General features: G+C 33.8%; 2 long non-coding RNA genes across 2 annotated transcripts; both read left to right on the forward strand.

The window, feature by feature from the left end:
- Positions 1 to 11367: 11367 nt before the first annotated feature.
- Positions 11368 to 12351, forward strand: LOC107915701 (uncharacterized). The gene is made up of 2 exons (XR_001689261.2): positions 11368 to 11811; positions 12091 to 12351. It is a non-coding gene; the product is annotated as an uncharacterized lncRNA (long non-coding RNA).
- Positions 12352 to 14673: 2322 nt separating this feature from the next.
- On the forward strand, positions 14674 to 15705 carry LOC121220246 (uncharacterized). Its single transcript, XR_005917421.1, has 3 exons — positions 14674 to 14775; positions 15248 to 15329; positions 15421 to 15705. It is a non-coding gene; the product is annotated as an uncharacterized lncRNA (long non-coding RNA).
- Positions 15706 to 15927: the final 222 nt, after the last annotated feature.

Genomic DNA, 15927 nt, shown 5'->3' on the forward strand with positions numbered 1-15927 from the left:
ACAACACCTCTCTTTTTTGGTTTACAGGATTGAGGTAGTTTTACATATTAAAATCCCATCATTGCTTGTTAAAGGGATCCAATTGCGATGTGACCAGTTGGCCCTAAGAAAAGGGTTAAAAGCTATTCATCAGGATCGGATGTACCATAAATAAATAATATGAGCCCATAATAAATAGGCTCGTCTCAGAGATTCCACGAGAGGGCTGGATGTTGAAAAGATTCTTCCTTAATGAAAGGATTCTAAAGGGAAATGAATGCCAAATCAGGAATGTCTCTATGTTGTAAAAAAGACCATTTTCAGAGGAGCACTTATCCTGGGTGAGATTGCCAATCCTATAAACTCGAATCCAGTTAAGAAACACTTCGTTTAAAGAAGAATGAGGTACCAAGGTGAGAACCTGCAAAGGGCACTTTGAGTCAAACAAAAACTTAAAAAATAAATGAAAAAGTGAAAATAAAAAAATGAAAAAGTAAAAATGGAGAGGCTAAGGGGAAAACCCGCAAAGGGCACCTTAGGCCAAAGGGGATTTGAGTTGAAAACCCGAAGGGCGGCTCAAATATTGATCAGAATGGGGCATGAAGTGATCAGATTGGGGCATGTGGTGATCTTGCTATATTTGAAAGGGTAAGGAGACATCTTGGGGCATCGACAGAGTCTTGCAGATCTCCTAAATACATGTCAAACTCAAGAAAGTCTTCAGAAAGTTTGTACAGAGAAGTTCAAGTTGCGATATCTGGGGCACCTAACCTTCATACTATTTATTGAATTTGTCGTTATTCTTGGAATACTTTATTCTTTTTCAAGATACGTGTTCCAATCAATTCCTCTTTTATTCTTGCTACCCTTGATAATTCATTCATTTCGAGCTATGCTCTCAAATCAATTCTATTTTATCTATCGTTATGATCCTTTGCAAGCATGTTGCATTAGAATAATGATTAATGGACTAATACTACTTTCACAATGAAAGTTTTGCATATTACTCTAGAAGTTTCTAAATAATATAGGAACCTGAAACAGGACTATTGTTTAGAAAACACCAGGTTTAAAGGGTGAAATATCTAAGAAGGAAGAGTCTAAGTTAAAGATTATCCTTTCATATTTTGTTGTCCAAACATTTATTGAACAAAATGACAAGATGCCGTGTTGGTGACAAAGCTTCAATGAACAAACAAGCAATGACCACCGAGTGATAAGAAAAGGTTTTCTCGGAGAAGAAAATTTTACATGAGCATTTGGTATGAAATCCTGGGAATGGTGTAGAAGACCAAAGAGATTCAGATCCGGTATCCTTGAATTGCGATAGAAGAAGATTGAGAAAAGCCATATCTTTCTACCCTTGGGTTACAGTGGGAGATTGATGGTACAAATTTTATGTCCCAATGGTTTGAACTTTAACGTTCACAGTAGGAGGCAATCAGATTAAGTGTTTCTTTGGATATACTAGCTGAGCAAGAAAGCGATGTAGCACGTCAGTGATAAAGCCTTAATAAGCTTTTGCGTGATGATAACCTAAGCATTAAGGAATCATTTTCATGACATTTTGCATTCATTCAAATGTCATTCATACACATGTCTAGTTAGGAGCATTTGATTCATTTTGATCATGCCATCCTAATCATTAGGCATAATTAGGTTTATTACACAGGTCATGTTCCCTAGAGAATAGATCAGTGAAGATCGAAAATCAAACCTTGCTTCTCTCGGTTGTGATGGAGCTGGTTGAAGACAAAAGATTTTGCCTTCCTGCATTGACAGTGAAGTAGGTCGAAGACACAAACCTTGCCTCTCTCGGTTGTGATGGAGCTGGTTGAAGACAAAAGATCTTGCCTTCCTGCATTGACAGTGAAGCAGGTCGAAGACACAAACCTTGCATCTCTCGGTTGTGATGGAGCTGGTTGAAGACAAAAGATCTTGCCTTCCTGCATTGACAGCGAAGGAGGTCGAAGACACAAACCTTGTCTCTCTCGGTTGTGATGGAGCTGGTTAAAGACAAAAGATCTTGCCTTCCTGCATTGAAAGTGAAGCAGGTCGAAGACACAAACCTTGCCTCTCTCGGTTGTGAGGGAGCTGGTTGAAAACAAAAGATCTTACCTTCCTGCATTGACAGCGAAGCAAGTCGAAGACACAAACCTTGCCTCTCTTGGTTGTGATGGAGCTGGTTGAAGACAAAAGATCTTGCCTTCCTGCATTGACAGCGAAGCAGGTCGAAGACACAAACCTTGCCTCTCTCGGTTGTGATGGAGCTGGTTGAAGACCAAAAGATCTTGCCTTCCTGCATTGAAAGTGAAGCAGGTCGAAGACACAAACCTTGCCTCTCTCGGTTGTGAGGGAGCTGGTTGAAGACAAAAGATCTTACCTTCCTGCATTGACAGCGAAGCAGGTTGAAGACACAAACCTTGCCTCTCTTGGTTGTGATGGAGCTGGTTGAAGATAAAAGATCTTGCCTTCCTGCATTGACAGCGAAGCAGGTCGAAGACACAAACCTTGCCTCTCTCGGTTGTGATGGAGCTGGTTGAAGACAAAAGATCTTGCCTTCCTGCATTGACAGCGAAGCAGGTCGAAGACACAAACCTTGCCTCTCTCGGTTGTGATGGAGCTGGTTGAAGACAAAAGATCTTGTATTCCTGCATTGACAGTGAAGCAGGTCGAAGACACAAACCTTGCCTCTCTCAGTTGTGATGGAGCTGGTTGAAGACAAAAGATCTTACTTTCCTGCATTGACAGCGAAGCAGGTCGAAGACACAAACCTTGCCTCTCTCGGTTGTGATGGAGCTGGTTAAAGACAAAAGATCTTACTTTCCTGCATTGACAGCGAAGCAGGTCGAAGACACAAACCTTGCCTCTCTCGGTTGTGGTGGAGCTGGTTGAAGACAGTAGATATTGCCCTCTTGCATCGACAGTGGGGCAAATCAAATATGGCAGATTTTACCTCCCTGTGACTACAGTGGAGTACATTGAAGCCGATAATTCTATCTCCCTAGTTGGCAGTGGAATAGATTAAAAATCGAAGATGGCAAATTTTACCTCCCTGTGACTATAGTGGAGTACATTGAAGCCGATAATTCTTTCTCCCTGGTTGGCAGTGGAATAGATTGAAAATCGAATATGGTAAATTTTACCTCCCTGTGACTACAGTAGAGTACATTGAAGCCGATAATTCTATCTCCCTGGTTGGCAGTAGAATAGATTGAAGAATCGAAGATGGTAGATTTTACCTTCCTGTGACTACAGTGGAGTACATCGAGTCTGATAATTCTATCTCCCTGGTTGGCAGTGGAATAGATTGAAGATTTCAGATCTTATCTCCCTAAGCAGTAGTGGAGTAGGTTGAAGATTGCAGATTCTGTCACCTTAAGCAGTAGTGGAGCGGATCGAAGATGGTGAATCTTATCTTCCCAATACAGTGGAGAAGCAGGTTTAAGCCATTAGTCCTATCACCCTAAGCAGTAGTGGAGTAGGTTGAAGATTACAGATTCTGTCACCTTAAGCAGTAGTGGAGCGGATCAAAGATGGTGAATCTTATCTTCCCAATACAGCGGAGAAGCAGATTTAAGCCATTAGTCCTATCACCCTAAGCAGTAGTGGAGTAGGTTGAAGATTGCAGATTCTGTCACCTTAAGCAGTAGTGGAGTGGACCGAAGATGGTGAATCTTATCTTCCCAATACAGTGGAGAAGCAGGTTTAAGCCATTAGTCCTATCACCTTAAGCAGTAGTGGAGTAGGTTGAAGATTGCAGATTCTGTCACCCTAAGCAGTAGTGGAGCAGATCGAAGATGGTGAATCTTATCTTCCCAATACAGTGGAGAAGCAGATTTAAGCCATTAGTCCTATCACCCTAAGCAGTAGTGGAGTAGGTTGAAGATTGCAGATTCTGTTACCCTAAGCAATAGTAGAGCAGATCGAAGATGGTGAATCTTATCTTCCCAATACAGTGGAGAAGCAAATTTAAGCCATTAGTCCTATCACCCTAAGCAGTAGGGGAGTAGGTCGAAGATTGCAGATTCTGTCACCCTAAACAGTAGTGGAGCAGATCGAAGATGTGGAATCTTATCTTCCCAAGGTAGTAAGAAAGTAAATTTAAAACCACAAACTTCATCCCCCTGAAGTTGCTACGAAGAAAATTGAAGCTACAAGTTAGATCTCTCTGAAGTGCAGTGGAATGGATCGAAGCAACAAGACACGGCGGACTGGAAAGAGGTTACCTGAAGAAGAAAGGCAACAAGAAGTCAAGACTCGGTGAGACCGGGTAAAATTGGTCTTTTTTTAGTCTTTGCTCTGTTCTCGTTACACGAAAACGAGCAAAGAGGGGCAGCTGTAAGACCCAATTTTTGACCCGGGGCCCAACAAGCCCATATGCAACCAAACTGAAATTAATTAACAATCCAATTACATTCAACAACAGGCCAAAATTTCATTTTAACCCAATTACAAGCCCAAACACTACAACCCAATACCTCAGTCCAAAACCCAAAACATTTCCAGCAAAAGCAAGAAACCCTAACCCTAGGTGTGCCGCACCTAGGGTCTTTTGACCCCTGACAATCCGCCTGTCGCCGCACCTAATCCCAACCACCGCCAACTGCCACTGTCATCTCCATCCACTTGCGCCGATGCCTGCAAACAAATAAATCAAGGCAGAAATGACAAACATAGGATAGATTAAAAAACTCATGTTAATCGGCTATAAAAGCCGAGAATGGAAGCCTTGTAAGGGGTTCCCCCTTGGAAAAATTGAAAATAAAAAAGGAAGAAAAACAGAAACTTCAAAAGGTTGAGCCGTGTGTTTCCTCTTCGTTCTCTTTTTCTTTCATTTTTTATTTTTATTTTTTTAAGTATATTTTAGAACGTTTATAAGTAAAAGAAAAAACAAAAAAATAAAAAATATACCTTTTTGATTTTTTCGGCCACCGTGTACGGTGGCCGGCACTGCGGCGGCGTTGGCCGAATTCTGGGCAGTACACAGAAAAAGGGAAGGAAAGTTGAGAGAGAGTTGGGAGTTTTTTTTTTAAAACAAGGGATGAAATGATTTTTTTTGGTTCAAAAAAGGTTATATAAGCCTGCAAAACGACGTCGTTTTGAGGCTGGCTTCAAGCGCCTAAAACGGCGCCGTTTTGACTTAGACCCGCGCGGTGACCCGACCCTGAGGGGAGGATCCGCGTGTTTTCTTTAAAAGGGCTATTTGCGCGCGCGGTCCCTCCACGTTTGCAGCGCGTTGCAATTTGCCCATCTGTCCTACTTTTCTTTATTTTTAATTTAGCCATATAGTTCTATCGTTGTTTCATTTTAGTCCTACGTAAAGTGATGCGTTGGGAGGGATGGGATATTTCTTTTTTTGGTCCCCCTTCTTTCACGCGCATTCCAAATTAATCTTTTTCTTTATTTTATTCTGATTTCTCCCCTGGGACTTTGTTTTGCTTTCAATCTAATCCTTTTATTATTATTATTATTATTATTATTATTATTATTATTATTATTATTATTATTATTATTATTATTATTGTTGTTGTTGTTGTTGTTATTGTTGTTATTGCATTTATTATTATTACTTTCCTTATTATTATTATTTACCCACTTATACCATTTTTAGATTTTGTTATATATATTCATACTAACATATATATATCTACATATTTAATTTTTATATATACGTACTTATATTTTATACTTTAATATATATATACTTACTTATATATTATTTGTATTTTATACTTTATATATGTATACCCACATATTTTAAATATACATACTTATTTTTAAGGCTTTATAATTTATATATATACATAGATATACATACATAAATAATGTATTTTTTGTAATTCATATTGTTCTCGATTGTTTTATTTGATATTTATTTATTTGCTCATCATTATTTTTATGAAATGCTTTAGTTCTTTTTATTTACTCATTGTTTCATGTATAATTGTTTTTTTATGTGCCCCTTTTATTGTTTTGCTCGTGATTATTTTACTTACATTATCATCATAATTTCATTACACCCATTTTTATTTAGATTTCAAGAAAGAAATTTTAAAAATATAAGTAATACTCGGTATTTGGGATCTTCGAGAGAATCGAGCCCTAACGTATTGGGTTCCACTTTTCTTTGTTAAATCTAAATAATCGAGATTACTTCTTTAAAACATGAATAAAAGCTCATTATCGGGAATTCAAAATGTTGTGTCCTAACGTATTGGATGTGACACGTTTTTTTCGAGATGAGGATTTTTCTTAAAAATAACTAAGGCAATATTCAATGTTCGGAACGTTGAGAAATTGTGCCCTAACGCATTGGGCTGCGATTTCCTCATCTGACTCGAACAATTGGATATCCTTTTTAAATTTTATCATATGAGTTTTTAGACAAGTAATTTGTTTCATATAAGTCTTTTAAAACAGAGGATCGTATTTTAAAATTCTTTAAAGTTTTTAATTTTTGACATTAAGACATTAACTAATCAACTAGGTATCAATTTTGGGCGTATCGAGGGTGCTAATCCTTCCTCGTGCGTAACCGACTCCCGAACCCGTTTTTCTGAATTTCGTGGACCAAACTTGTTGTTTTAATAAAATCAAACCGTTTATTAAAAACAACCAATTTTGAGGTGATCCAATCACACCTCATAAAAAAGGATTGGTGGCGACTCCTGTTTCATTTTTCAAAACCCAAGTCGACCCCGTTTTTCCATCCAAAAAATGGTGTCAACAAAGACAAAATTGTGTGACAGACTATATGGCTAAGGTTTGATGTTTGCAAGTCTAGGGAGCCACCGGAAGCCACTTAAGAGGTGTTAACAGAAGATAGATCGAGGTCTACAGTGGAAAAAGCTTAACTTTTTTAATCGTTAAGGCTTTGTCGTGCCTTCTTTTTCTACTAGAAAATATATACTACCTTATTATAAGCATTCTTATTAAACCCTGTGTACCCATAACAAGAGAAGAGAATGGATTGTATAAAATTGTAATTCTACGTTATGCTTATCTCTTTAACATTACAAATCAAAATTTTCCCCCTATTTTTAACATTTTTAGTTGGATTTAAATTTTTTCTAGAGAAAAAAGCTGAAAATTAAGAGAAAAAATCTGATTTGTCATGTTCCTATTGAAAAAGAAGGATAGGGATGACGTGGAATCACAATTCCATACAATCTTTTCTCCCCATAACAATTATCACTTCATATTTTTTTTATGGATCAATTACACTTCATTAAATTAAAAGGGTGCCTATAAAAAGTATCAACCTATAACTTTGCAGCAAAGAAACATGTTCGTGTACATAATCGGGTGCTCAATTTGGTATGGAAAATAAAAGTTCCCTCAAATTGAGATCCTTCTTATGGGAGTGTCTGCATGAGATACTAGGAAATTTAGATAGTAAATTTATGCTCCAAGATTCATCAAGAATCTCTCCAACATATCTTAAGAGAATGTAGGTGGATCTTACAAATATATTTAAAATTTTGAATTGAATATATTTATTACAAATATAATCAAATTAAACTTTATAATTTTTTATAAATATATTTGAATTTGATTATATTTGTAATAAATACTTAAGAAATCATGTTGACCTTTATATTCTGAAAATTTTGGCTTGCATGCAACAATAAAGTCTTTAACAAAAAGCTGGTCCACAACTAGGTTATTCCTAAGGCCATGTTAATAACAAAATTCCACGCTATCTCTAATCCACTTTGTCAGTTGACGAAGTGATAACTACTTCCCTTGGGATGGCACAAACTTAATATATCTGGTTTAGCACTGGCAAACCTTGGGAGAGCTGGTGCAGGTATGACCATTCAAGATCATCAAAGGCCAGAGGGATTGGGTAGCGGGTGCTTTCAAGCATATACCACATGCAACAAGTGTCCAAGTGTCCAAGTTGAGCTTTGAGCACTAAGAGATGGCCTCAAGCTTGCCAAGGTGAAAAATATTCAGAACGTTATAGTTCAACTTGATGCTACTGTTATCATTATTTAGTTATTAATAGGAATATGACTAATACATTGCTTTATACTCTTCTCATACATGATTGCAAGATTCTCCTTGATGACTTCTACCACTATCAACTAAATCACAGGATTTGAGAGGGTAATCAATGTGCAAACATGCTTGCAAGACTTAGGAATAACTTTTCAAATCCCACATTTACGATTTTTTATTTTTTAGCAATTTATATGTACTAATTAATTGCAACCAACCACCAAACTGTTTTGTACCCACCATGCAAGCTGAGGTTGCTAGGAAACTTTTAGGGGCATAGCCAGGGAGCAGAGAATGGCCTTGGCCCCTTTGGTAAAATGGGAAAATTTCCCTTAAGCCCCTCTCAAACATTAAATTATTCTATTTAAGTTCTTTAGTTCTTAATTGAGTGGAAAAATTCATTTTTGGCCTCTCCAAAAAGATTAATAATATAATTTAATCTTTTTTAACTTTGAATCCTCCAAAATTTTCTAATTTTATGCTGGTTTATCGTAAGTAAAATTTTTAGTTTCACCTCTAAGAATTTTTGTATCATGATATTATAGTTATTTAGACTATGAAGTTATTTGCTTATAAAAAAAAAAGAGAGCAGGACACAAAGCACGCATTTATACTTAAAATGACGAGTTTTTATAGAATAGAAAGGGTTAAACTTTTTAAACTCCTCTCATTTTTGGGCAAAGACAAACCTAAAATGGATAGGTGGTGACTCTGACTTTGCAGACGGATAGATAAATGGGCTTGGCCTCATTGTTTTTGTAGTAGCTACAGCTTCTTCTTGCTGATAATTATTTGGGAACGGCCTTGCGTTTAAAATTTGGATAAATCACAAAAATTGTCACCTAATTATGTTCGTATTTCTGTTTGGTCACTTTATTTTAAAAATTCTTAATTTAGGCGTTAATATTTGAATTCGTTTTTGTTTTGGTCACCCACAGTTAAATTTATAGTAGAAAGTTTTTTTTTTTACTGGTATGATAACACATTTAGTTCTCAATACTTGCATATTCTATCAATTGGATTCTATTCTAAATAATTCAATAAATTTAACCCTTCACATTTATAAATTTTATCCTCAAACTCCTTGCTGATTGAGTCATAGCTTGATTGGCATAAGCATTGTTGTCAATTTAGGAGGACTTGGGTTCGAGTGCGCTAAAGTATATTATTCTCATATTTATGGGTTGAGCCTGTAACGAGATTATTCAAAAAAAAATTCTTAAACTTCCTAATAAAAGTTTTCAGTTTTAAAACAAAAGCAATTCACATCTATTAATTATTTTTTTATGGTTGAAATTATCCTATTCCGTCTATAACCCTTTTTGTTTGTATTTTTAAGAACTTAGAGTTAAAATTTAACTAAATACCATTAAAAATAATAGAAAATATAAATTTTAAAATTTTAATATATAATAAAGTTATATAAATAATTTAATATTTTTAAAAATATTTTTCACCCTGACTAGCATAATTTTAGTTTTTAATTAATTTGGTAAATGATTTGACACTAAATCAAATTATTAGTGATACATGTTGCTTATCATGGATTTAAAAATTAAAAACAAATAATGATAAAAAAATTTAAAAAATAAATTTATTAAAGGGTTGTAAAATATTATATTAAGAAAAAAGAAAGGAAAAGAAAATTTCAAGATAAACTCATTGACATTAGGAATTGACTCGAAAAACAACTCGCAGTTGAGAGAAGTTTTTTCTTTCATTTTTTAATTTTACAAATTAATAGACGTGGAATGCATCTATTTTAAAAGATGAAAACTTTGGTTAAGAAATTTGATGATTAAATTGGTAGAATTTACAAATGTGAAGGGTTAAATTTATTAAATTATTTAAAATTAGAATCAAATTAATAGAATATGTGAGTACATGGGTGAATCTAACAGGGCTAGCAGGGTCCGGGCCCCCCTAAAATGGAAATTTTTCCATTTTGACCCTTTAAAATTTTTTAAATTTTAATTTAGTAAAGGTAAAATTGCACTTTTCCCCTAAAAATGATAAAATTTTGATTTTATTCTTTAAAAATTACATTTTTACTATTGTAAAAATTACAATTTAATTTTGGCCACCCTAGAAATTTTTTTGGCTTCGACCCTTGTCGAAATCATTTTTTTGAAAACAAAAATTTGTTGTCGACTTTAAAAACACAAAATTTGGAGTCGCCACCGATCCTTGATTGAGGTGTGATCGGCTTACCTTAAAAACAATTTTGATCTACGAAATTCGAGAAAATAGGTTCGGGAGTCAGTTACGCACGAGGAAGGGTTAGCACCCTCGTAACGCCCAAAATCGGTACCAAATTGATTATTTAATGTCTTGGTGTCGAAAATTTAAAAAGATTTTAAAAGCAAACTTTTAACTCGAATGAATTAAAGATAAGACATCCTAATTTCAAAGAAATAAAACATCACACCCAGTGAGTTAGGGCACAATATTTTTAAATCTTCAAAATTAAGTTTATCTTTTGATTTTAAAAAAAATTCTTATTTCGAGAAGATAAAATGTCATGACCAGTAAGTTAGGACCCGACATTTTTGAATTCTCAAGAATAAGCTTTTATTTGGAAATTGTGAATTTATTTCAAAATAAATACTTGGCTTTCTAAATTCATCGAAAAGTGATCACAATCCAGTAAGTTAAGACACGATCTTTCTCGAGAACCATGAATGCCAAATATTTTGAAAATTTATAAAGTGAGGATTTAAATGCTAACGAAACCAAAATATATTTTCTTTAAAAATATGATAAAATGTTAATGCATATATGTATATGTATACAAAAATAATAAAAATAACATAAAAAACAATATATATATAAAGTTTATATGAAAGAATACAAAAAAATATAAGCGTAATATATTGGTAATTATAAAAAATATGGACATATATGTATTTATAAAAAAGATTTGAAAGATATATTTTAAAAAAAAAAGTCGAATAATGTAAGTATATATGTATACATATTATAAAAAAAATATTATGTTTAGATTATAAGATATAGAAAATATATAAATACTATAAAATACAAATATATGCGCATACATATGTACATAAAGCTGAGAAAAAAATAAAGTAATAATAAAATATATAATGTATATAATATATATATTTAAAGCGTTTTTAAAACAAAACAATATATATATGTACATGTATTAATATGTATATGCGCACATATGCGTAGGATAATAATAATAATATATCATATAATAATAAACTAATAATAATACAGTAATAGAAATAATATTAACAATATTAATAAAATAAACTAAAAAAAACTTAAAATGAAAATTAAGGATTTAATTGAAAATCAACAAAATTTAAAAGCTAAATTCAGAAATGGAAAACGATAAGGGGAGCACACTAAAACACGCGCAACAAGGGGAGGACTGAAACCGCAAATTACCCAAACCTTCCAAAACGCCGCACAACATTGGACTAATTTGAAACAATAATAAAATATTTTGCAGAATTTAAAAGAAATAAAAAAAACAATTTAAAAACGCTGTAAAAACAAGGGGACCAATTGCGCAAATGGCCCATTTTGGAGAAATGCGCGGATCCTCTCCGGGTTAGATCAGGTTGCGCACGGGTATAGGCCATACGGCGCCGTTTCAGGGCCACTGAAACAGGCCCTAAACGACATCGTTTAATGCCTTATAAAAGTCAATTTTAAAACCCTAAAAATCATTTCCCTTCTACCCCTCAATACATGCGCCGCAGCCCCCCTCCTCTGCCACTCCAGTCTCCTCAGCCACCGATTACAACCACGATTCGGATGTGGCGCAGAAGGGCATCGACGGCGCTGCCACCGGTAAGAACTCCTCCCCTTTTCGTCTATTTTCTAAAGAAAAACAACCAATAAAAGAAAAAAAACAGTAAAGGAAAGAAAAATCGAAACACGAGATTCACCTTCAAATTTTGTTTTTTTTTCTGATCTCTTTTCCCTTGTATTTTATTTTTAATTTTCAATACAGAAATTTGCTCACCCCCTAAATCGGTTTACAATTGGCCTTTTATACCGAAAACTAATAATAATCAATAAAACTCCTATCTCTTGCTTGTTGTGCTGTGATTCGTGGTTTGTTTGCAGGTGGAGCGAGCGTTGTGCGCGGCGACGTGCGCGACATGCGGGGCGACATGCAGGAACTGCTGCGGCGCGAGTTTGCTGCAATGCCTAGGGTTTCTGCTAAACTTTTTGGTTTTTGGGCTAGCAGGCTAGGTTTGTAATGGGCCCGGGTGTAATTTGGGTTTTGGGTATTAGTTGGGTCTGTTTTGAGTGGGCCGGGCAAAATGGGCTATTACAACTCTATGTAGGTATTGAGAATTAAATGTATTATACTAGTTAGAAAAAGACTTTTCGTTATCAATTTAATGGTGGGTTATCGAGGTAGGTACAAATTCAAATATTAGTGCCTAAATTAAAAATATTAAAAATTGGATAACCAAAATAGAAATGTGAGCATAATAATTAGGTGAACATCTGTAGAATTTATCCTTAAAATTTTCCCTTTGGGGTTCTGAGCCTGAAAATACAATGGGCCTTTTATACTTGGGCGTCAACCTAAACTGAGATTCGCCCTTTTCTCCTTTCCCCAATTAAAACAATATATTATGTATCAAATCAAAATCAACCCATCCAAAAGCATCGTCAAAATGCACATTAAAATATTGACTTCCCAACCCATCCACAAGGCTGCAGCCTTAGATAGTTTGTCTTACGTTTTCTTAGTTTTTGTCATTTGCATACAGCTATTTGTGTCTTTGTTTTAAGTCGGATGCGATTTTCTTGGTTTTAATAATTTCTGATTATTAAGTGATAGACTCTCTCAACAAAATATATTTCAAGTATAGCTCGTTAAATAGTCAATCGTTTATGATTTATGATTTATGATTTATGGTTTAAGGTTTCATTTGTTTTACTGAAAATAACTTTTAAAAAATAATTTATTTTTTGAAAAATTTTATATTTTTTGGTGTTTAGATGAATCTATATAAAATATTTTTTTATTAATTATTTGACAAATTTTCTAAAAATATTTCCTAAAAATTGTTTTCAGTGAAACAAATATGCATTTAAGATTTTATTATCTTTTCCATTGTTTAAATTGAGTTTATTTCATAAAACTTAATTATATTTTAAGTAATCATGTTTCAGTTTTAATTAATCTTAATTTACTTAATTAAGCTTAATTGTTAAGTTCGTACATTAGGGAATATAAATTTATGTTTAATTAAGTCGAAACTAGTAGATAGTTGTTTTGAATGTTATTTGGATGAGTAAGTTGAAAAATGATTTAATTTGATAAAAATTGAAGTAAGGACCAAATTCTAAAATTTTGAATTCTAAGGGTTTGAGTAGTGAAATATGAAACATTGATGTAGTAACTATATTATATGATTATGAAATATGAAAAGTTGGAAAGTTGAGCATAAAATAGTAAAGTTTTAAACTATAGGGTTTAAATTATAAATATTTCAAAACTTGAGTTTTAGGACTAATTTACATTATTTGAGAATTTACAATTTTCAAAAATAGAATATGAGAGTTTAACTATTCAAAAATCAAGAACTAATTTTTGGAAATTTTGACAATTTTAGTTATAAGGACAAAATTATAAAATCTGGAAAATTAAGAAAAAAAGACTGTTTTGCAAAACTATACGAAATAAGCTTTAGGACGGAACTCTAGAATAAGAAAATTTGTTTTTGAGGAATTAAATTGTAGACTATTAAAATTTGGATTACAAGGATTAAATCGTAAAAATATAAAATTAAAATATAAGGGGCTGTTTTCTTTGGCAGTGAAGAGAGCATCTCCTCTATTGCTTTGAAAGCTTCTTGTTTTGTTTCTTCGACAGTGAGCAGAGCCTTATCAGTTTGAAAATTTTATTACGAGAAAAAAATTGGTAAGATATTTTCCTTAAAAAGACCTTGATTTAACCTTTTTTTTTTGAATAACGATTTCCTTTAGTAATTCATTTTTCACCAAACAAACATCGTAAAACAATAAAAATGTTTTACGAAAAATATTTTACATGCAAACAAACGAACCCTAACAGCATGTTTGGTTGGATGTATTGGCATAGCCAATACACCTCTAATCGGTGGGCCCTACCTAATCCCTCTTTATTCCGTCGTTTGGTTCAATGTATTGCTAATACGCGTGTAATACATTACTTTCCTAATCGGTGAAAACCACCGATTTCTAATCCCTCTCTTTTGCCCAGATTAGCTGCCGCTTCAGTTTACCCTCCCTGTTTTACCCTCCCCATTCACGCTTCTGTTTTACCCAAAATCCACCGTCTTCTGTTTCTTCCTTCTAGCTTTCTTCTCCACTCTCCTCGCTGTCTTCTCCTTCTTTTTTTACCTCTTTTTGACATCACAACTTTGTATTGTAAACCCTTTGCCAACGCCGTTGCAGTACTCTCTGAACCGATGGCGGACCAATCTTCTGCGGATCAGAACCCACCGTCTTCCGGCATGCAGTCTCTCTTCGTCGATTCTCAACCTCCCTCCTCCTCTTCAACTCCACAGTGAGTCATTTTCGTTGTAATTTTTTGTTTTTCTATTTCTTTATAGATGGAAATCGAGTAAATATATTTATATATTTTGAAATCATTGTTTCAGGATGAGTTTAGAAGAAAAGTTCAAGATTATAAGAAGTGTGGGGGAATAATGTATTCAAGAGGATGAACTGCTAAATCTTCTAAATCATAAACCTGAACCCATTTGCTATGATGGCTTCGAGCCTTCTGGCAGAATGCACATTGCTCTGGTATTCTACTTGTTCTTTTTCTTTGTTTCTTTTTTCTTTTTTAGAATCTTTAAGTTTTTTCCTTCAAAATTTTATAGTCCTCTTATATTGATTTCTCTGTAGATGTAGGGATTGAATCTCAGAATTGAATCAACTCTTTGATGGATTTGATTTATACAGAAAAGCTAATTATGGGTTTGTTTATTTATTCCTAACACATCATAACATATTGAAATTTGACAATTTAACTTTTTTCTGATTATTTGACTTCAAAGTTTTAGCTTTTTCGTAGTTATTTTATTGATTTTATTGTTTTTTAAACAATTGTTATATGCATATTTCCCTTTCAATAAATTTATGTTGTTTGCTGCATTTGTTTTCAGATCTAAGTTCTAACATACTTTTTTCATTCACTTTGTTTATTCATATACTGTGGCTCTACATTTAGATTTATTGTGTTTCTTTTTAAATGTTGAATTCTTGTGGTCTTCAGATGAAATTAACTCCAGGGCATCAGAGTATTGGCCACTTGTAATGGATATAGCTCGCAGAAACAAGCTGCCTAGGATAATGAGGTGTGGGGCTAATAAGATCTTTTTGATTTGTTTTATTAATATTTTGTAGTAATTCTTTTGTTGACTCCGAATACAAAATGTGTTTTTCTAGGTGTTGTCAAATTATGGGCCGTAGTGAGCAAGATGAGTTGTCGTTGCCCAAATTCTTTACCCATGCATGCAGTGTGCTAACATATTTTTCCTTAAGGTGCTTCTGCTCTGGATTTTATCCTTTCCTGATTCCAAGGCTTTTAGAGAACTTTAGGTAGATTTATAAGTAAATCTCAATAAAAGTGCGAGTGTCACTCTGTTTCAAGTTACTTCTACGAATTACTCAATTTGTTAACCATATAAATGCTTATTAGGCGTATTTTCTAAGTGATATCCATTGTTTCATTTTCTTTTTCTAATTGAGAATTTTCATTATGACATCATTTGGTATCCTTTTATTGGAGTAATTGGAATTTTTTTCTCAATGTGTCCAAATAAAGAAAGTTCCAATTTCTGATTGAAGATCCAAATTTACTATTATATTCCTCTACATAGCTATTTTAAGTTTGACAGTTTAAGTAGAGAACAACTGTTAAGGATCTCCAGCATTGTTGCTATTGATCTCCTT

The sequence above is a fragment of the Gossypium hirsutum genome, chromosome D08, assembly GCF_007990345.1.
Source record: "Gossypium hirsutum isolate 1008001.06 chromosome D08, Gossypium_hirsutum_v2.1, whole genome shotgun sequence".
NCBI lineage: Eukaryota > Viridiplantae > Streptophyta > Magnoliopsida > Malvales > Malvaceae > Gossypium > Gossypium hirsutum.